Source organism: Physella acuta, unplaced genomic scaffold, assembly GCF_028476545.2.
Source record: "Physella acuta isolate Inbredline_101_S28 unplaced genomic scaffold, ASM2847654v3 ptg000138l, whole genome shotgun sequence".
NCBI lineage: Eukaryota > Metazoa > Mollusca > Gastropoda > Physidae > Physella > Physella acuta.
In genome coordinates, this window is record NW_026731657.1 from 1,701,843 (window position 1) to 1,711,173 (window position 9,331).

Genomic DNA, 9,331 nt, shown 5'->3' on the forward strand with positions numbered 1-9,331 from the left:
AGATAGATCTAGAAAAGACAGACTATGCCACACAGACGACAGTCTGAGAACAAGCCAGATCTAGATATCCGAGCCAGGTCTAGACAGACTAAGTCCGACACAAACAGAACATAGACAAAGACAGCTTTAGACAAGGCAAGACCAATTCAGTCACAGAAAGATAAAGCTAGATATAGACAGCTTTAGATTGACCATCCAAGATCTAGACAAATAGTCTGAGACAGACCTTAGACACATCTGGATAAACATGTACTAAAAGACCTAGAGAGATCTACACATGTTTAGACATACCAAGACATACCAAGTCAGACCTAGAAAAGACAGACAAGGACATATAGACAGCGATTTAGACACAGACAAAGGTATACCAAGACATACCAAGACAAACCGAGACAGACACAGACAGAACGACTGAAACAGAACGAGACCTAGACAGACAGGGAGAAAGACGAAAAACCAAGACAGATATAGACAGACCTAGACAGCCCTAGAAACAGACCTAGACAGACAGAAAGAGGAAAAACCAAGACAGACCTAGACATAAATAGACAGACCTAGACACAGACCTAGACAGACAGAAAGACGAAAACCAAGACAGACCAAGACATAAATAGGCAGACTTAGACAGCCCTAGACACTTTTCTAGACAGACATAAAAACGAAAAACGAAGACAGACATAGAAAGACATAAACAGCCCTAGACATAGACCTAGACAGACAGAAAGACGAAAACCAAGACAGACCTAGACAGCCCTAGACACAGACCTAGACAGAAAGACGAAAAACAAGACAGACCTAGTCATACATAGACAGACCTAGACAGCCCTAGACACAGCCTCTACTGGGTGGTACCTGTGTTTACCCACAGTCTGTCTCCCTAGGGTTTCAACCCAGCTCCAACACGTCACACAAGAATCTCACCAATGTAATCGTCAGTAGATTCATCTCTCTATCCAACCAGGGGAAGACAAGCGGGGTCGACAGAAATTCATTTGGCGAAAAAAAAATGAACTCCGAACGTTATACTTACTGCTTCCCCCCCCCCCCCCCCCCCAAAACGAAGCAAAAATACCTCCATAATTTCCGATTATATTATTTTTTTAACGAAATTGGATAATTTTTTTTTTCACCTTGCTTTATAAAAGCAAATAAAAATGGCGTTAATTTTACTTTCGAGTTCCTCGTCACATGACCGGAAGCTCATTGCCTCCGTATTCAACACATCAGTTGAATCTTCGCGGCAATGTATCATCTACTGGCGTTTTTCGGTACTCAATATTCAATTTTTCGCTAGACCTTGACCTTGGTTCTTCTGCACTACTTTCTAAAAATTTCAATGGTAAAATATATAGAACGAGCCGACCCGCGGCGTATCATACGTACGCCGCCATTTAGTTGTTTTATTTTCTACTTTTCAGTAATTCATAATTTGTGAATTCGACTACCAACGCTACCACTGAAAATATTTCTTTAAAACACTATCAGTAGCTCGTTAAGTACGATAACCCCCCCTTCTTTCCCCAACCCCAGTCCCAGCCCCCCCCCCCACCCCCCGTGAAAGTAAACTCCTCTTAGTTTAAAATCGTTTCAAACTAAAGTATCTGCCCCTAATAGCCGTCACTATACCCGGCTCTACGATTGTAAACATTATAGCGTGAACCACAGCTCAACAGACCATGTAAGGATGGGGGTGGTAGGGAGCGCGCTTACAGCTTGGTGTTTTCTATCGTCTACCAGAAGAGAATTATATATATATATATATATATATATATATATATATATATATATATATATATATATATATATATATATATATATATATATATATATATATGTATGTATAGATATATATATATATATATATATATATATATATATATATATATATATATATATATATATATGTATATATATATATATATATATATATATATAGATTGTTATTTAAAAAATATAGTATAAGAAAACAAAAAACATTTAAAAAAGGAAACAATTTACTATGAGTGTACTTTACTACGGGTGTAATTAACACCATAGGGCTGGTAAGTAGGTCACCAACCAGCTCTACGGCTCAATAAAACCTGCATGAGCCATAGAACTGGTTGGTGACCTACTTACCAGCCCTATTGCCTGAAATAAGAAGAAATAGGCCTATTTCCCATTACAAAAAGTGTACGGGTGTAATACATCTAGATCTAGTTGCCGAGGAAAGGGTACCAAATATGTTGCCGGTGAATGGGTTAAAATGGTTTAACATAACATTTTAAACGTTGTTATTTTTAAGTATATTTTAAATCCAATGCAGGAGAATATGGCCATCCTGTTTACAATTTTTACTTTTATAAAAAAAAAATAAAAAAAAAAAAAAAAAAAAAAAAATATGCTGCTCCCAATTAAAAAAGTGTTTCTCCACTTTTTAGGTTAATCCCGGTTTAAACTCTGGACAACTCCGGACAAAGTTTACTTTTGGTTTGGTTCCAGCCAATCTCTGGAGGTACTCGTCTTTTGAAGGGCTCGACAAACCCTCGACCCAGGGCTCCCCTCTGACGTTGAGTGAATCCTCTCGACGGGTGCTTGAGAGACGACCCCCCGCTAGTACAACGCTACGACGTCGCTAAGTGGGGCCGACTGCGATTCACAGCTGTGGCATCTTTTGTGGTCTGTGCGTGCGTGTGTTTGTGTGTGTGTGGTGCGAGTGTATGTGTGTGTGTGTGTGTTTGTGTTTGTCTGTGTGGTGCGTGCGTGTGTGTGTTTGTGTGTGTGGTGCGTGCGTGCTTGAGTGTAAGTGTGTGTCTGTGTTTTTGTGTGCGTGCGAGTGTTTTTCATCAGTGTTGCATGTTTTAATTGGCGAATTGCTAATATAATTAGACACATATCTACATAGACTTAGATACCGCAACTCAGTCAAAGACATACGTATACCAACACAGACCTAGGTATACCAACTCAAAGGCATCTTGATATATACGAAGAGACAACCACTACAGATCTATCAAACGAATCGTTAATAAAAGTAGACATATCTACATAGACGTAAATACCGCAACTCAAAGACATACATATATACCTACACTGATATAGGTCTACCACCTCAAAGACTGGGGCATCTAGATATATACAAACCTAAACAGACAACTACTATAGATCTATCTGGCGAATTGATATCAAAATTATACATATGTGTCTATTGACTTAGATACCACAACTCAGTCCAAGACAAAGACTTAGGTCTACCAACTCAAAAACACATGCACATCTATACAAGCCTACACAGACCATCACGAAAGATCTAGTGAGCTATACAGCCATAAACAGGCAGACCTAGACAAGGATTGACAGAATTCCTTGACAGACCTAAACGATTTAGTGCGAATGGACCTTTCTAATAATAATTTCCGGTTTTGGCCTAGACTACCACTAGGAAATTTCTCGGAATCCATAGTTGTGTAAAGTATTGGAGTTTTTATGGGTTTCAAGTTTAGAGTGTGATTTTAAGATAAGGCTTTAAAATCATGTAAGAAACCATACCGTGTCTCTAATTGAGCTTCAAAAATATAAGTTTTGGGTTTAGATTGAATTTTAAGTTTAGAGCCGTGATATAAATGAAACTTTACAACTACTTCACGTATCAAAGGTTGTTTTCGATGAGTTTTCAAATGGGTCTTTATCAGCAATTTTTCTCCTGGGGGAGGAGGGGGACACTAGAAAATTCCGGGGTGGGGGGGGGGGGGGTGTAGACAATATTTTAAGTATTTATTTTCTACATAAATATAATATTTTTACTATTTCAAGCAGGAGTGGAGAAACGTGCTGTGAGGAGGACAATGCTCCCCCCCCCCCACATCCCCTCCAACCAACGTTCACACTTAAGAGAAAAATCTGACTTACACTTTGTTTGGAGCGGTGTCCTTAAAGTCTGATGCTAGGAAACTATATGCACATTACAAAATAACTGCGCGGCAGGTTCAAAAGTAGAGCGCGGCCGCGCAGCTTAGAGGAAACATAGTTCCTCACCCCGGAGTGATAACCTGAAAGAAACAGTGGATATCACTGACCGCTTGGATATCCATGATGAAAACGCACTAAAAAAAATTCTTAAAAATGAAATACTCCCCACCCCACCCCCACCCCCTCGTAAGCTGACCAAACAAAGACGTAACTCCACCAAGAATTGTTGCGTGTCTGTGGGCTTCAATCCTAGCTGAGCGAGGGTACGGCTAATCGACTATGACGTGTCCCGAGTTTTAAGAATGGACAGGGTTTCGTGTGCGGTCGCATCCACGGCGACTTAAAACCCAGGGACGATAATCCTAGCGCAAACGATTAGCCTCCAAGCAAGCCTAGCGCCGCTATTTAAAAGAAAAAAAAAAACGGTAAAGGAAAAAAAAATATCGAATTCCAGAACTATTTGTCTGACCGGAAGTCCAGTTCGCCATTAGAAGACAATGAATGACCACTAACTTCCGGGAAATATTGACTCGTGATGTTGAGCGTGTGTTTGACCAGCGCGCGTAACTCGGGGGGGGGGGGGGGGTTTGATTGTCGTCTCTACCTGCCGTTCGCGCGGCGATTTTTAACCCTCAGCCACAAACAGAACAAACAATGGAGGTGTACGAAAGGGGGAAGGGGCGGGGTTGGGGGGGGGGTGGATATAGGGAGGGGGGGGGGGGGTCTTCGAGACAAAGAATACCTTAACATGGGAGGTGGAGGGATGGAGAATTTAAAAAAAAAGGGAAGCTTGGAATGAAGAAACACCACGAGGACTTGAACTCGATCGTGATTTATCGTAGCCTTGACCTTTTTCTCACCCCCCCCCCCCCCACTCCTCCACCGGTCTCAATGATTTTAAGATTTAAACAACTTGCTAATGCAAGATTGTGTTTGCTCCTCACACTGCCCGCCCCTAACACAACCCCCCCCCCCCCTCATAAAAGTTACGACTTGGAGTTTTCACGATTTTTAAGGTTGGGGGGAAAAAAAAACCGTGTGTCGCTTTTTCATAACATTTCATATTCGCCACGGAACAACTGGCAAGAAATGTGGACGACGCCAGCGATTCGCTAACAAGAAGTAAACATTTTCATAGCGGAGAAAGTCTGGCCACGGCATTAAGGAGGCAGCAAAAGTTGATTGGGAATTCCCGTTCTTGAGTTAGGGGGGGTGGGGGAGAAAAGGGTGTAGTATCAAGTGGGTTGAGCTAGATTATACATTAGGGTACGGGGGTGTGGCGGGAGGGAGGGGGGTGTAAGGATTTATGTGAGAGTGAAGTGCTTATGTTAATGGTGGGAGGGGGTGGAGGGGGTAGGTAATGTCTTTCTTTAAGAAGGTTTATGTTGTGGAGGGGGATATGGGGGGGTGACACAAAAGGAAGGATTAGAACAGCTGTAGATGAGAGAGGTCGGCGTTAGCTGGCAGAGATTTTCTGTAACAGGAGATCATCTTTGCTAATCTGTTTCCTCTTGACTCTAGCCCCCCCCCCCTCCCTACCCATACTCTACCTCCCCCTTTCCCTACACACATGCATAGCAATATTAATAGAAAGTGATATTTCAACGCCAAGGGTAGACAAAGGTACAGAAAATAGTCCAAGTAAAGACAAGCAGTCAGACACCAACGGGTTTCGAACCTACCATTCCACACGGCACCTATCGCCTTCGCCTTCGATGCATATTTTCTGTACCTTTGTCTACCCTTGGCGTTGAAATATCACTTTCTGTTAATATTGCTATTTCAGTTACAACGCCTGCTTCCACCCCCCTACACACATGCATGCATGATCAGGTGGAGTCTGTAATAGGTTTAGACGTACCGCGCCATATGGAAACAAAACTCCAACGCCAGTCTAAAATCTAATTAAGTTCTAACCCTAACTCAGCCCTTGAATGCTAACCCGAAAGTCTCAAGGTCGGGTCACGAACTTGAGTATGTGGAGGATGCCCCTGAGTCCACCCAGCTAAAATAGGTACCTGACACGTTAGATAAAGTAAAAGGCCACTGACCACACCATCTCTTCTAATGCCGTGGTCAAGAAACAGATGAGCTCTACTTTATCTACCCTATGGATAGTTACGTCTGAAAAGGGAACGTCACTTTTTTTTAACTAACCCTTACTCTAAGTATAACCATATAGACCTACTAAAACCTAGTAAAACAAAAACCAGTTGCAAATAGCACTCTATGTTGGGTCTAGGACATTACCCTCTCGGGGTCTAGGACATCGCTAGGTTTAAGTAAGTTCAAGTAGGTCTGACTATATGGTTATATTTAAGTAAGGGTTAGGGGGTCGGCGTGGTCGAGTCGGTAAAGCTCATGGTTGCTAAACCGAAAAGTCTCGAGTTCGAACCCTCTGGCAGATGAGGCTCGTTAGCTGGGGACAGCCACTCTTCTAGGAGAGACAACTCCAAAAATAAAACAACTGCTGCCTTGTATTTTGTTCTTGGTTGGACAAAGGCTATGGAAGCAAATCCAAAAAGAAAAGCAGGCTGAAATCGGAGTCAATGGCCTCAATGGCGCATAAACAGTTGACACGTAACGCTTAATTGTGTTGGAGGCGTGGTCGAGTCGGCAAAAAGCTCATGGTTGATAAATTCGAACAAAGTCTCGAGTTCAAACCCACTGGCAGATAAATCTCGATCCCCTTCAACACTAATAATTAAGAACGAAGAAGAAGAAGAAGAAGAAGTAAGGGTTAGTAACTAACCATTGTAAGGTCATAAAAGATTACTACTCGCAATTAGTGTTTAGTTAATAACTTTTGTTTTCTTGTCGAAGGAAGGTTTAAATTAGTTATTCCATCTGTGAAATCCATGGAGTCGTCCATAATAACACACACACCGGGGTGAGGAGAGGTGTGGGTTGGAGTTTTGTGATGCGGAGTGGTGACACCTTCTAGTGGTGACACCATCTAAGGGGTGACACCATATTAAGGGTGAGACCAAAGACAAAATATGTCTGAGTGATCCCAAATCTCTCTCTCTCTCTCTCTCTCTCTCTCTCTCTCTCTCTCTCTCTATCTATATATATATATATATATATATATATATATATATATATATATATATTATATATATATATATATATTTGAGTGTACAACATATATAGGGAGTAAGAGAGTGTAAGGTAGGGAGTGACACCATGAGTGAACCAAACAAGTGTCACCATCACGTGACTTACTGACGTCATCAAGTAAACATCCAAGTTCTCCTAATCCTATAAAATCTTATGAGCCACTTTCTCATTAAAAACACACACTCTACAAACGCTGTTAATACATTCTTATTAATTGATAAAGCGTCATATCAAAACAAAGAATTCGAGAAATGTCCTCTCATTATTTGAGATAAATTAACACGGCGCTGTCGTTTCACGCATGGGTGCTTATGTTTGTTTTTATCCCCCATTCGGCAATTAACGAACTGAATTTATGCCTAGGGACATACAACGACAAAAAATGTTATCTTCTCTATCTCATAGCATAGACAACGAGGTTAGCTATGTGGGTGAATGTATTCGTGCGTTATTTAAGATAGCAGTCTCCGATGAAAAAAATAATTTCGGTTGTTTTTCTGGTTAGATGAATGGTGGCTGAGAACAGAGATAGATGATGTAAACGATGAATTGAGTGATGACAAGCCGAATGAAATAACTAGTTCTGAAGTAAATAATTCAATGATAAATAATCGGTGCCATCTTCTCTAGTAAAGTAGGAGCCATTTTAAAGCTTATCAAGTTTGTTCCTTCTATCTGTATACGTTAACTTTCTTTTTTTAAGATGCTGCCCTTCGAACATAATATATGTTACTCTTCTTCCTTTTCATTTAGCACTTCTTGCTATACATTTTGTTCTTCTTCCTTTTTCGAATAGCTGTCTTGAAGTTACGTCACAAGATGGTAGCGGGGGTGGGGTATCAGTACCGTGTGAACTCATCCAAATTGGTTTCACCAAAATAAAAAGAAAAAGAAATTTAATGAGAAAATCTCCTGGGTCTAGCTAATATAAAGATTAATTCAAGATACACAATTATACTAAGTGTTTCACCCTCTAGATTTAAAATAGTTTTTTTTTTGGGGGGGGGGGTGAGGGGGGGGATGACACCCTGAGTTATCGTACCAAATACCTTCTGATCCGGTGGTCATTTTATCTCATTAAATTAAACAAATTTTATCTCTTGTAAAACACCGCCATAGCCCTTCAGGTCTTCGCAGGGCCTACACCTGACCCAGCACGTTTCCCCTCCCTAACCTTTTTCTCTTATCCAAGGTGTGATGCCCATTAGCAAGAGATCTGTTGTTACCTAATTTATCGTTCAGGTCCACAGACCAGTTCAGAGAAACTGTGCACGGGAAGATACAACGCGAGAAGGTCTGTTGGTGCTAGATGGAATTCCCTCCTCCGTCTTCAAGACACTTTGCTCAATGTTGTCATGTTTCATCCTTGATTCAAATCTAAAAAACTGGATTATTTTATAGCCTATTTTATAGTCCACTCGTTAACTGGGTGCCCTGTGGTCTCCGATTCTTGCCGGGGTTCCCTAATTAGAACTTACTAGCTGGGGTCTGTCCTATTATAAGCTTTGCTTTGGTTCCTTACGTGCTGGACCCCTCTTGCTTGGATCCCTTCATTAGAACTCCTTTGTTGGGGATCCCTTCCATTGTAAGGCTTCCTTACTTGCTGGACCCCTCTTGCTGGACCCCTCTTGCTGGACCCCTCTTGCTTGATCCGTCTTGCTGGACCCCTCTTGTTGGACCCCTCTTGCTGGACCCCTCTAGCTGGACCCGTCTTGATAAACCCCTCTTGCTGGACCCCTCTTGCTGGACCCCTCTTGCTAGACCCCTCTTGCTGGACCCCTCTTGCTGGACCCCTCTATCTGGACCCCTCTTGCTGGACCCCTCTTGCTGGACCCCTCTTGCTGGACCCCTCTAGCTGGACCCCTCTAGCTGGACCCCTCTAGCTGGACCCCTCTTGCTGGACCCCTCTTGCTGGACCCCTCTAGCTGGACCCCTCTAGCTGGACCCCTCTAGCTGGACCCCTCTTGCTGGACCCCTCTAGCTGGACCCCTCTTGCTGGACCCCTCTTGCTAGACCCCTCTTGCTGGACCCCTCTTGCTGGACCCCTCTATCTGGACCCCTCTTGCTGGACCCCTCTTGCTGGACCCCTCTTGCTGGACCCCTCTAGCTGGACCCCTCTAGCTGGACCCCTCTAGCTGGACCCCTCTTGCTGGACCCCTCTAGCCGGACCCCTCTTGCTGGACCCCTCTTGCTGGACCCCTCTTGCTAGACCCCTCTTGCTGGACCCCTCTTGCTGGACCCCTCTAGCTGGACCCCTCTAGCT